We start from the raw sequence: 12,721 nt of genomic DNA on the forward strand, positions 1-12,721 counted from the left end.
GGGGGCGAAGACCCGATCCAGGAAAAGGGGCGGGGAAGACAAGATGACGGACGGGTATCTTAACCAATAAGAGCAGAGAGCCACCGCCCCACTGCCCAATGGGTAAATTGAGAGTGTGGTAGAGGGTGGGCCTGTTGTCATGGGGGAGGTGGCGGCGCTTGGTGGCTACTGGCGGCCGAGGTAGAGTGAGGCTCCGGAGTTGTGCGGGGCCGCCGGCAGGTGAGTGGGGGCAAAGCGGGCCTAAGGTGCGGAGGCGGCTGGGGGCCGGAAATCGGCGCTCTGGAGGCGGAGGTCATAGGAGGGGGGCCGGCCCGAGTCGGGGTCTGGGTCCGGGCTGGGGCCGGGCGCGGCGACTTGGCGCTGACTGGGCTAGAGGGAGAATGGCCGGGTTCCTGCCGGCGGAGTTCGCGCGGGGAAGGTAGGTTGGCGCCGGAGCGCGGCGGGGCTGGCCTGGAGGTCCCCTGGGCCGTCGGGCGGCTCGGCCCGGGGGCAGTGACGGGAGGCCGGTGTGCGCGGCTCCCTGAGGAGACGAGTGCCGGGGTCCCCGAGCGGGGGCAAGCCGGGGCGAGCGGCTCTAGGCCCGCGGAGATGTGAGCTTCCCGGGGACAGTGGGATGCAAAGGAGAAGCGAAGCCGGCGCAGCACGGAGCGCAGGGGAGCAGCGGGGGCTGAGGGAACTGGGAGTGGCCCCTGTGGGAGAGAGGAGGGAGGTGGGGACACCTCCGTCGGCGAGGTCCGGGTGACAGGGAGCCGCCTGGCTCAGAGTCGGGGAGCGGGGTCCTACCCTGAGGGAGGAAGGCAGCTGCAGCAGGAAGTGCGGCTGTGGAGGTGAAGGCGACTGGTCCTCGAGGGTCGTGGGTCGGAGACCTTGAAGGCTCCGTGGAGGGGCCGCAGCACCCTGCCCCCCACGGCGGGTCTGGGACTTGGGGACCCTTCCGCGGCCGGACTGAAGGTCCCAGGAAAGAAGTAATTGTATTGGGATTTGGACCAGGGTCTGGGGTTCAGCGGGAAAGTGGAAGTTCCTCCAAGCAAAATGGGATGGAGGTGGGTGGGGAAGAGTCCTTTGCCAATGGGAAGGGAGTAGTTGATTCTGGGGAAAGTTACCCTGGGAGAGGGTGAGTGGTCTTGTGGAAGCTGGCCCTGGTGGTAGGTAGAAATAACGATGCTGTCAGAACTAAGGTCTTCAAAAAAAGAGAAGAAACTTTGTTACTAATATGCCATCTAGGACCAGAGAAAACATCCTAAAAGCCAAGTTAAGTGTCCATTGCTTAAGAAATTAGTTTTCAGATGGCAGCGAAAATACTAGAAAATAAGAACAGCAACAGGATGGGGAATTTGAGAGGGAAAGGGGGAGGAGTAGCTGAACTGGAGGAGTAAAACTGTGACCTGGTCAGAAAGAAGATATTCATGATGAGGATAGGGATATCCTGCTAAATTGAAAATAAGCTTGAATTCTAGTATGACCACTTACCTTAGTCAAGTCAACATGTGTGGTTTTTTTCACTTCTATGATAGGGATACTAAAATACTAACAGTTTTTGCTTAATGGAATTTAAAAAGAGTTTGTTTTTTGAAACATGGTCTCACTTTGTAACCCTGACTAGCCTGAACTTGTTATGTAGACCAGACTGGCCTTGAACTCACAGGGATCTACCTGCCTCTGCCTCCTGAGTGCCAGGATTACAGGTGTTCATAAAAAACAAAAACAAAAAAACCCCACCACAATTGTTTTATGTATTTGTGGAGTTTTTGAAATAGTTACTGACAGGAACTTACTACTGAATTGATGCATAAAGACCCAGGCTTTTAAATGCAGTGATTGAAAATCACTTCCAATTTGGTTGGCCACACCTGGAGTTTCTGATTCAGTAGGTCTAGGGTGGGGTCCAAGAATTTGTATTTATCTCAAGCTTATGTTCTTCAAGGAATCATACCTTAAGAGCCACTTGCTTTAATGAAGATAGTAGTAATTAACAACTTTAAAATGCCTAAATACCTGCCCATCTGGTGGATCTATGTGAGTTCAAGGTCAGCCTGGTCTACATAGTCAGTTCCAGGCCAGCTGGTGCTACAGAGAGACCCTGTCTCAAAAAACAAAACAAAAGAAGCTTGTCCATCTCGCTGAAGAAACAAATTGAAGCAAATTGCTAGAGAAAAGAAAACTTTTTTTTTTTTTATATATAAAGGAGACTTTCCCCACCTTCAGTGGTGGGGATAGTACTTAGGGTCTCACTTACCCTAGGTATGGACTCTACCACTGAGTGCTACATCCCCAACCCAAGGATATAATTTTTTTAATTTTGTGTTTTTTAAACTGTAGATTATGATTGCTTAGTGATTTATAAAATTATTATAGTACCATCAACATTGAAAATAAAACCAAGTAGCACATAGTATGCCAGCATTGCATGTGATGAGGAAAAGTATTGTTTTGGGAAACTTCGTGTTGGTACAAGACAATGTAAGATGTATTTCTCTAGTCAGGAAAGCCAGAAAAATCATTTGTGTCATGCAGAAGCAACCCCACAATATTTAGGGGTTTATTGATCTGCTTTTCATGGCAGGTGATATAGTCCATTCAATTTTGTCTACTTGGGATTTGCATCTTCTTGTATTGGTTTTATCACATACTGTGTTGTGTCCCTGACTGTGAAACTTTTTTGGATATTGAGAATCTTTGACATGAGGAATTTGAGGCAGAGAAACAGAGTGGTGGTTCTCAAATGTGGTCCTCTTTTGTTTCATTTGTGCCCTCTTGTTCACCTTTTTTTCTTTCTTTTTCAACGACTGTACTGTAAAAGCATTGTTAGTAAAAGACTCAAGTGTAGCATATGTAGACATACATTAAACAACTTCAGTCTAAATTGAACTGGTTTAAGAATCTATCTTGTATGGAAAATAAACAAATACAAAATAAGAAACATTTCAAGACAGAAAATTGAACAGATAGTTCATTTTTAGAGAATAACACTATTTTAAGCTGGGCACGGTAGAGCACATCTGTAATCTCAGCATTTGGGTAGCTGAGACAGATGGACTGACCAGAGATTGAAGCTAGCTTGGGCTAGAGAGTGAAACCCATTCTCAGAAAACAAAAACAGATGAGTGGAGGTGAGAAGAGGAGAAAGAAGAGAGGGAGAAGAGGAAAGAGAAAGGGCTTAATTCTAGAGATCATTGTTTCATTAAGCAGGAGCTTAATGTTTTTCTTCCTGAGCGTGAACTGGATTTGGTGTATCTTGTACGTTTAACTTGTTTGAGGAACCTAGATATAATTTATAATACTTAAAATTATAAGACTGTATAAATGTTTTGTGCTACTTTTAGATTAGTTTTACCTCTTGAAACTAGATGGCTTCCATGTGTAGTGGTGCACAGATGTAATTCAGGTACTCAGGAGGATAAGCAGGAAGATTGATGTTAGTTGGAGGCTAGCCTGGGCTACATAGCAAGCCCCTTCTGAAACAACAGCACAAATGTGAAAACTAGATGGCTTATTTGAAAACTAGATGGAATTGATTTAGGTCTGCTTTTATGGCTATAAAAACAGAGAAAGTAGTATTGAAAACCGAAAGAGATGATCCTTGCAGCTCTCTTTAAAATCTTTAATCCAGGGGATTATGTAACCTTTCATTAATGTTTTATGAAATTGTGAAGAAACTATTGCTATAGCTTTGTATCAATATTCTTTATCCCCCCCTTAATTTTTAATTCTATTTCCGATCTTTCTAAATTAAACAAAATTTTTATTCCACAAAAAATCCAAGTGGAAGGCTGGAAAGCATAGTTTCACAAAATAAATTTAGTACTTTGGAGGAGAGGAATGCAAAGCTTCCAAAGATCAAAACTTTCCATTTTTTTAAACATTGAATTAAATGCAGCATTCCTACTAGTAGCACGATCATTCTTTAAGACATTTTACATTTATATAGATCATTACTTCTATACTGAATGATGGCAGAATTAAAATCTTAAGTGTGGAGAAAAGTATAAAGCTTCATTCTTCATAATAGTGGATATTGAGCAGTTTGAGCGTTTGCTTTCAATAACTGGACTTTATTCAGTTAACACATTATTCATCCGTAATTTAATCATGCTTATCTATGAATAGCTTTGATTGCTCAACTCATTTTACAATAAGATGTATTAATCTGTAGTTGAATAGATAAAAGATTCTAAATCCCAAAGAAACTGTTTCTAACTGTACTACCTAGTGAAACTCTGTTTCACTTATCAAGGTTTATTTGGAGAAATGATTTCTAAATGGAATTTTAATTAATAATAGTTAATTAATTTTATTTTCTATTTCAGGAAAGCCTGCCTTTATAATAACTTTTGATTTGCCTTTTCTACTTTCTGCCCTCAACTGCTTATAAAAAAATAAATCCCTGGAAGTGTTTGTGCCTGAAAATCTAGTTCTGTAAAAGTACAAAACGCCTCTATCTGGTTTTTAAGAATTCCTTTATCATAAAAGAGCTGGGCATGGTGGTGCACACCTTTTATCTCAGCATTCAAGAGGCAGAGGCAGGTGGATCTCTGTGGAATTGGGGTCAGCCTACTCTATAAAGCAAGTTCTAGGCCAGCTAGGGAGACCCTGTTTCAAAAAAAAAAATTCCTTTATCATAGATGATCCCTTAGTAAACTTAATCACCTTTTAAAGAAAGTTCTTTGCATAATAAAGTGCTTGAAAAGCTCTGGGGTTTTTTGTTGTTGTTTTTGAAGGTTTTATGGTTTTATTTAAACACAAATAACGGGAGCGTGTGAAACATCTATTCGTTTTCTTTGCTGGCATTGGGGTTGGTGACTGATGGACAGCTGTGCTGCTCTTTCAACAATGGCTTTGTGGTTCTTGGGGGATACATTGTGCGCTATCTCAGCACAGTAAGATTCGTTGCACATCAGGAGCACTTCCAGCTCCTTGACACTGTGGGCTAGGAACTTCCGAAAGCCACTAGGCAGCATGTGCTTTATTTTTTTGTTGCTCCCATACCCAATTGTTGGGCATCAGGATCTGACCCTTGAATCTTCTCCACACCCAGTTGTCAGTACCTCTGGGTTTCTGCCAAATTTTGACATATCGGTCAGACTGGTGGCGGATGATCTTCTTGGTTCTCTTTTTGACGATCTTGGGCTTCACCAGAGGTCTGAGGTCAGCCATGATGCCGTGCAGGAGATGGCAGCCACCTAAGCTCTGTTTTAAGCCTTGACATTATGATAATTCTTCTTAGTTGCAGAGAAATTTTGTTTTAATAACATGCTGTGATTTTCATTATTAGAAGTAGAAATACTGTATAAGGCTTTAGGATACATGTTCAGAAGTCAAGACACAGGTAACAAGGAATTTGGGAAATGTAAAATATGCACTTAAAATCTTGAGGTAAGGGGCTGGAGAGATGGCTCAGTGGTTAGGAGCACTGGCTGTTCTTGCAGAGGACCCAGGTTCTAGGTCCCAGCATCCACATGGCAGCTAACAACTGTCTGTAACTCCAGTTCCAGAGGATCCGACACCACTTCTGACCTCCACAGGCATTGCATGACATGGATGCACTTATATACATGCAGGCATAACACTCTACACATTAAAAAAAAAAATCTTGAGGCAAAAGGAGGATTGAAGCCAAGGGAGAATGAGACCAGTGGCATGTGTTAGCGGAGTCTGGAGGGTCTGCAGGAAGCGTGGCTAGAGGAGTGAGCTGTTCTTGGCGGTTTTCCTGGAGTGACATATGTAAAGGAGGATGATCCTATTTGCAACTTTTAGCCATGGATTTATTCTTAGCTCTCTACAGTTTCTGCTGCTTCCTATAACTCTTTGTTTTCTTCTACTGGGGAAGTAATGCTAGAATGCAAGTAAATAGACCGAGAAGTGTGAGTCCTAGAGGATAAGAGGATAGGCAGGACCGTGCAGATTTACTGCTTTCCTCGGCTCCATTGTGCTGATCTAATCCAGGGCCTTGAACAGCTCTGCCACTGAGCTGTATCCCAGCCCTAGCCATATTGATTATAAGAAGGCTCAGGATTAACCAAGGAACTGTTGTTATTAGTTATTAATGTTTAGTGACTTCTCTCACCACCAAACTCAGTTTCTTTCCACTTAATTGTTGTATTTTTTTAATAGGTTTAACATTTTTATTACATTTCTTTATTTTGGTGTGTGCAAAATATATGTATACATGTGTGCATGTGTAAGTATGTGTATTCCTGTGCATGTGTGGGGGCGTGCCCATGCCATGGCATGTGTAAGAAGGTCAGAGAACAGTGTGTAGCAGATTTTCTCTTTCCACCTGTGGGTCCTGAGAATCAAATTGAGGCTGTCAGGCTTGGTGGCAAGTGCCCTTACTGGCTAAGCCATCTTGCTGTCTCTGTTTGGTTTTTGCAGTGCCGGGTATCAAATGCTAGGCAAGTATTCTATTATTGAGCTACACCCCATCCCTTTCTCCACTTGCTTGTTGCTGCTACCTTATGTTCCTAATTCTGTTATTTTAATTACTTTTCCAAGATGCTGGAAATCAAACCCAACCATGGCTTTTCACATGCTAGGCAAGTGCTCAACCACTGAGTTACATTCTCAGCCCTAAGAATACTTAGGATGAGTCCTGGGCACCTTAAATTTAAAAAAAAAAATTGGAGAGCAAAGTCTCAATATGTATGTAGTCCAGGCTGGCCTGAAACTTGATATATAGTCAACTGTGGCTTGAGTACTGGGCTTATAGTTGTGTACCACTACATCTAACCCTTATATTCTTTTAAAGTAGTATCAAAGTCTTGAAATTATGTGACTAGATAGTAAAAGCTTATGGGCACCTTAAATTTAAAAAAAAAAATTGGAGAGCAAAGTCTCAATATGTATGTAGTCCAGGCTGGCCTGAAACTTGATATATAGTCAACTGTGGCTTGAGTACTGGGCTTATAGTTGTGTACCACTACATCTAACCCTTATATTCTTTTAAAGTAGTATCAAAGTCTTGAAATTATGTGACTAGATAGTAAAAGCTTAAAGCTTAATTTGTGAGTGCTGAGATTAAAGGCATGCCCCACCATGCCCAACAATAACTTGATTATATTAATGTTTATATAGTTCAGAAAACAATTGTGCTGGATAGCTTTAGTGTCAATTGACACATCTGGGTTGAGGGAGCCTCAATTGGGGAATTGCCTCCATTGGACTGGCCTGTGGCCATGTCTGTGGGGCATTTTCTTGATTGAGTGATGTGGAGGGCCCAGCCCACTGTGGGTGCTGCCACCCCTGGACAGGTGGGCCTGTGTTGGATACGAGAGCAAGCTGAGCAGGGGCCAGGAGAGCAAGCCAGTAAGCAGCGTTCCTCCATGGCCTGTGCTCCATCTCTTGCTTCCAGGTTCCTGCCCTGAGTTCCTACCTTGGGCTCCCTGATGAACTGCGACTTGGGAGATGTAAGCTGAATAAACCTTTTCCTCCCCAAGTTGGTATTGGTCAGAGTGTTTTGTCACAGCAATGGAGAAACAAACTAGGACAACAATTATTAGATTTTTTTTTCCAGTTTTTTGTATTTATTTATTTGAGTTGAGATGGGGTCTCATGTATCCCAGGATGGCCTTCAAACTTGCTATGTAGCTGAGGATGACTTTTTCTTTTTAATGTGTATGAGTATTTTGCCTGCAATGTATGTAAATGCACCCATATGTGCAATGCCCTTAGAGGCCAGAAGTGGGCATTGGGTCTCCTGGAACTGTAACAGACAGTTGTTAGCTGCCACGTGGATACTGGAAACTGAACTGCAAGAACAGCCAGTGCTCTTAACAACTGAGCCATCTTTTCAGCCCCTGAGGATGATTTTAAACTCCTGATTCTTTTGTCTCCACTTCCTGAGTGCTGGAATTCCAGGCATATGTCACTATGTGTGCGCTGCCCCCTCCCCCCAGTTTAGTTAGAAAAGAAAGATTTAAATCTGTATAACACCATGGAAATAAAGACAAAGTGAGTGAAGTCAAGAACCTATAAATAAGTTAAAGTTGTAACTTTAAGATTGATCCACTTTAGAAAAGCAAAAAGTTGCTCAGCAGTACACATGTACATCTCAGGTACATTTCAGTTGTATTGTGGGTAACATATTGCTTTTACTGTAACTATGTATTACTTTCCTCATCATTGTGATAAATTACCAGAAAGAGCTCTGGAAAGATGGGTCAGTGGTTAAGAGCACTGACTGCTCTTGTGGAGGCCCTGGGTTTGGTTCCCACCACCCACATTGCAGCTAACAATTGTTCCAGGGGATCTGATGCCCTCTACTGGCCTCTGAAGGCATTGCATGACATGGGTACACATATACATGCAGGCAAAGCACTAATACACATTAAATAAATAAATAAATAAATACGTAAGTAAGAGATTTTAAAAAATTACTAGAAAGGGGCAGCTAAAGGGAGGAGAGGTTCAGTTTGGCTTATTGCTTAAGGGGGCACAGTCCATCATGGTGGGGAAAGCATGGTGGCTCCATTTGTAACAGTGGGAGCCTGTGTTGTGACTTGTTACATTATGGCAGATGGGGAAGCAGAGAGCTTGGACTAGATGTAGGGCTGATCTGAACAACCCTCAGTGCCTACTCCCCAGTGACCCACTTCCTCCAGCTTCCACATCTTCTAAAGGTTCTACAACTCTCTAAAAATAACATTATCAGTTGAAGTGTCAAGTGTTGAAACACATGAGCCTGTAGGGGACATTTACATTCAAACCATAACATTCTGTCCTTGACCCCCATAGGCTCAGGTACATCCCATAATATAGAATATATTTAATTCAACTTCAAAAGTCCCCATAATTGTAACAGTAACAACAGTATTCAAAAGTCCAAAGTTCAAAGTCTCTTCTGAGATTCAAGGCAGGCTCATAGCTATGAGCAACTGTAAAATAAAAACAGATTGCATATTCCAGTGTACAGTGGAGGAATGGGAGGGGATGGAGGAAAGATTATCTAAAGCAAATCCAAACCCCAGCAGGGCAAAGACCAAATCCTGTAGCTGCATGTTTGGCATCTGGGCTTTGTGTTGGTATTATGTGCCTCAGTGGACTTGAGTCCTGCCCCTATTGTCCTGTCACCTGTGGCACCTATGACCTTTCTCTTGGACTGGCTCTACTCAGTACCTGTAGCTTTTCTCAGCAGAATGCCCATATTCCTAGCACTTCCAACATTCTGGAGTCTCCATTGCAATTTAGGCTTCACTCTCAAAGCTTCATACATCAGCTCCTCAGGGTCCCTTTGTAGGGCCTTTCTTGTTACATATCCCTGGTCTTATTGGCTTTTTTTCTTCTGAAACATTGGCATGATCCTTAGTGACCTGGGCAACTCTTCCACTCTGCATGCCTTGCCTTGAAAATTAGCATCACATGGATAATACCAGGTTCTATTGCTAGCTTAAGATGTAGCCTGCCCCCCCCCCCTTAACCACAGTTGTAGTAGCCTTTCAGTACTTGGGTGGTTAGGTGGGTGAATCTTGGTGGTCAGGGTACCACTGCCATAGTACTGTCTGTTTGGAAACTCTTCTTTTCTCGTTTTCTTTTTTTTTTTTTTTTGAGACAAGTTCTCACTATGTAGCCCCAGTTGACCTGGAAGTCATAGAGAAAGGTCATAGGTGCCACTGGTGACGGGACCATAGGGGCAAGACTCGCTCTGTAGACCAGGTTAGCCTACAGAGATCCACCTGCCTCTGTCTCCCAAGTGGTATAGTTAAAGGCATGTGCCACCACACCCAGCCTAGGCAGTCTCCTTTTAAGTGAAGATTTTTCCACAGGAGTTTGCATTGTTATACTCCAAAGTTTCTTATGGCTGGGATTGTGCAAAGTATATGACTTCTCTTTTACATTAGTCAGTTTAACAACTATAGCTATTTTGTCCATATTTACCTTGTCTGCAATTTTAAATGTGCTTCTTTTCCTTGACAAACTGCACCTTTTCCGCATTTTTCTGCTCCACTTCTAAAAAATGTTTTTTTTAATGTTGTACTTTATGTACAACATTATGTTATGTATGAGTGTTTTGCCTGCATGTATGTTAGTGCATCAGTGTATGCAATGCCATAGAGGCCATCAAATTCCCTGGAACTGGAGTTACAGATAGTTGTTAGGTGCCATATGGGTGGTGGGAACTGAATCTAAGTTCTCTCCAAGAGCAGCCAGTGCTCTTAACACTGACACTTCTCTCCAGCCCTCTGCTTCACTTTTTGCTCAAAATTTTCACTATTATGCTGGATAAAGGCAGCCAGCAGTAAACGTGCCACAGCCTAGGTGCTATGCTGTCTTGAAATTTCTTCTGCTAAATAAGTTAGTACATTTTGAATTCAACCTCATTCAAATTATCAGGACACAGACAAGATATAGCCAGATTCTTTGCCAGAACGTAACATAAATGGTCTCTAGCCCAATTCCCATTAGAGTCTTTTTCTCCCTTGAAAGTTCATGAGCCTGACCTTCATTGTCTAACAGTGGCATTTGGTCTTCCAAATGGACTATTAAGCTCTGTTTGAGGCATTTCAAGGCTTCTTTAGCCTATAGCTCTAAACTGTTACACATTCTTCCCACAAAAGAGTTCCAAAGGCCTATGAACCACATAATCAGGCATATCACAGCAACAACCCCATTACTGTATCAACTTTCTGTATTAGGTACCTTTATCCCTCTTGTAAAACTCCTGACAAAAGAAACCTAAGGGCAGAGAGGTTTATTTTGAGTCGTGGTTTAATGGGAATACAGTCTGTCTTGTCAGGGAAAGCATGTCAGCTAGGGCTCTGTCCATGGTGACTGGAGCTTTCAGCATGGCTTGTTACATACATCTTGGCAGATGAGGGAAAGAGAACTTGGTCTGGAAGTGGAGCCAAGTTATAACCCTCAAAGCCTGTCCTCTAGAAACCTATTTCCTCCAGATAGGCCTTAACTCCTAAAGGTTGCATAATCTCCCCAAACAGTGCCACCAGCTGGCTATTCAAGTGTTCAACTATATCCAAAACATAAGAGATTTATTCCTGGTATTCCTAAATTAAAGTAAATCCTTAAAAAAAAAAAAAAAATCCCCACACAGACAAACCTGGAATCTTACGGAACCATAGAATAGCCTGATGATTAAGAAGCATGTTTGTAACTGCCATATAAAATTGGAAAAAAATGTGATTTGTGTCTAGAAGTAGCATGATAAAATGTAAAAAAAAAAAAAAAAAAAACAACAAGGTTTGAAATAATTTGTTTGGATTTATTTTTATTTTTAATGTGTTTTGAGTGTTTTGCCTGCATGTGTATACATGCACCACATGTGTGCAATGTCCACAGAGGCCCAAAAAGGGCATCAAGTCCCCTGGAACTAGAATTCCAGACAGTTGTTAGCCACCGTGTGGGTGCTGGGAATGGAACCTGAGTCCTCTGCAAGAGTAGCTAGTGCTCTTAACCATTTAGCTATTTCTCCAGCCCCCACTTACAGCCATTCTAATGGGTGTTGAATAGATTTTCACTTCCCTGATGACTAATGATGTTGAGAATCTTTATATGTCCTTAGTGGCCTTTTGTATATCTTTGAAGAAATGTCTATTCAGAGCTTTTATCAATTAAAAAAATTGAATTGTGTTTTCATTGTTATGAGTTTAGAGTTTCTTTATATTTTCTAGAAATAAGTCCCCTGACTAGACAAGATTTGCAAATATTTTCTATTATATTTTCTACATATTAAACTATATATTCATATATATATATTCTATCTATGATCTATTTTAATGTAATTTTTGTTTGTGGGTGTAGAAGGAGCCCAGCTTAACTTTCGATTGTGGATATCTGTTTGCCTCAGTATCATTTGTTGAGACATTTCTTTTTGTTTATTGACTTATTATTAAAAAGGTTTAATGGGGCTGGAGAGATGACTCAGTGGTTAAGAGCACTTGCTATTCTTCTAGAGGACCTAGTTTAGTTCCTAGCACCCATATAGAGTGGCTCAAAACCACCTATGGGAGATCCCATACTCTCTTCTGACCTCCTTGGCCACCTGCATGCACATGGTACACATAGACAGCTGGCACACACACATAGAAGTAAATAAAAAGTAAATAATTTTTTGCAGTTTAATACTTTTTGCTTTGTTACTAATTTTTTCACATTGCAGCTTGTTGGCTTTTTGGTCCAATGTGACAGGGCCGTAGTGCTGAGGGGGAAACAGTTTAGAGTTGGGAGAATAGTTATAAATGAATCCATTGATTTAAATATACAGACTAGATAATTTCACTCTCCTATTACTTTAAATTTGAACATTAAATGAAGTGCAGGTGCTTACTGGGCAACCTTGTGTCAGTTCTACAGAAGTTTCAGTGCTATTCCATTTAATTGAATTCAGAGTCAGGATTTAAATTTTATTTGTTTGTTTATTGATTTATTTATTGAAAGCCTGCTGTGTAGCCCAGACTGGCCTCAAATTTGACATCCTCCTCCTGAGTGCTGCGATTAGGATCATAGGTTTGTATCACTATACCTCCCAAACTTTTCTCCTGTTCTTCCTTTTCCTTCTTCTTTCACCTCTCATTTCTTTCTTTCTTCCTCCTTTTTTATTTTGTTCTTTTGAGACAAGTTCTTGCTATGTAGCCCTGGGCTGGTCTGGGATTCTCTGTGTAAACCAGGCTGGCTTTGAAATTACAGTCATCTTCTTACTTCTGTCTCCTGAATGCTAGGATTGTGTGTGTGACCAGGGTCTTAAGGAAGACTCTCTTTTTTTAGTCTTTATTTA

The 12,721-nt window shown here is 41.8% G+C and overlaps 1 protein-coding gene and 1 pseudogene across 16 annotated transcripts in view; one reads left to right on the top strand and one right to left on the bottom strand.

The window, feature by feature from the left end:
• The first annotated feature begins 128 nt into the window (after nucleotides 1-128).
• The window catches only part of Numb (NUMB endocytic adaptor protein), a 163,257-nt gene continuing 150,664 nt past the window's right edge, over nucleotides 129-12,721 (top strand). For 6 of the 16 annotated variants that reach the window (XM_008849782.2, XM_029554396.1, XM_008849779.2 and 3 more), the window contains exon 1: nucleotides 136-219. The gene's annotated coding sequence lies outside the window, so the exon portion shown is untranslated. Of the gene's footprint in view, nucleotides 220-302; nucleotides 419-12,721 lie in introns of those variants that run through there. The other 10 variants (XM_029554409.1, XM_029554407.1, XM_029554404.1 and 7 more) reach the window with 5 other exon arrangements.
• LOC103747388 lies at nucleotides 4,766-5,154 on the bottom strand (annotated as a pseudogene).

Source organism: Nannospalax galili, unplaced genomic scaffold, assembly GCF_000622305.1.
Source record: "Nannospalax galili isolate Female #2095 unplaced genomic scaffold, S.galili_v1.0 scaffold24, whole genome shotgun sequence".
Lineage (NCBI taxonomy): Eukaryota > Metazoa > Chordata > Mammalia > Rodentia > Spalacidae > Nannospalax > Nannospalax galili.